The sequence below is a fragment of the Carlito syrichta genome, unplaced genomic scaffold (assembly GCF_000164805.1).
Source record: "Carlito syrichta isolate Samal-C Ts95f unplaced genomic scaffold, Tarsius_syrichta-2.0.1 Scaffold308652, whole genome shotgun sequence".
Lineage (NCBI taxonomy): Eukaryota > Metazoa > Chordata > Mammalia > Primates > Tarsiidae > Carlito > Carlito syrichta.
The window spans coordinates 10,327-11,428 of record NW_007252748.1 but is presented as its reverse complement, the minus strand read 5'-3'; positions in this window follow the sequence as shown (position 1 = coordinate 11,428).

The following is a 1,102-nucleotide window of genomic DNA, read 5'->3' as shown; positions in this document are numbered from 1 at the left end:
AACAGCACCGCTGTCTTGTTTGGAGACCCAGGGACAAGTTTCTTCATTTCTCCGACACCCAGCTGGCAAGGAAACACGAACCCTGGGCCGAGGCCCAGCCACATGGCCATTCTGTAACTGGGAGGAAAAGCCCCTTGGGCCCCGAGAACTTGTTCTGGCTTCAAATCCAGGTTCTGCCATCCCTTGCTAAGGATTTGGGGCAAGTACCCTAAACCCTGCTTTATCAATCTGTGTAGTGGGGTGGTGATACTACACACAGGGCTGATGGGAGGTTTAAATTACCACATATATATGTGTGTGTGTATATCTATCTATCTATCTATATCTATACTTATATATATCTATATCTATATCTATCTATCTATGTATGTATGTATGTATGTATGTATGTATGTATGTATGTATGTATCTATCTATCTATCTATCTATCTATCTATCTATCTATCTAAGAGAGAGAGATAGTCAGAGTCTCACTGAAGCTCAGGCTGGAGTGCAGTGGCATACTGCTCACAGCCACCACAGCCTCGATCTGCTGGGGCTCAGGAGACCATTCTGCCTCAGACTTCCAAGTAGCTGGAACTACAAGCATGTGCCACCATGCCTGGCTAATTTTTTAATCTGTTATTAAGTTGAGGTCTCACCAAGTTTCCCAGGCTGGGTTTGAACCCATGAGCTCAGGCAATCCTTTCACCTTGGCCTCCCAAAGTGCTGGGGTTATAGGCATGAACCATTATGCCTAGCCTAAATTAGCATATTGAAGATGCTTAGCAGTGTCTGTCCCAGGAAATCCTGGGGCTAATGTTATGCCAGCTGGCTCCTCACAGGCCAGCCCACTCAAACAGAAAACACCTGGAGGTTCAGAACAAGGGAGGAGACAGTCCCTCCCTCCAGGGGTTGCTTGCGACCTGCCCAGATGATCAGTCTTGGGCCAACCTCCCCTCCACGCCCCGGCACTTCTTTCTTGAGAGTCTAAACATTTGCCTGTTCCAGGAGTTGTGCCCATTGTCCCAGGTTTTCGCAATGAGGAGAGGGCACCATGCAGGGGTTATCAGAACAGCCAGAAGGGTCCACGGAGCTGCCAGAGGCTCTGATGAGTCTAAAC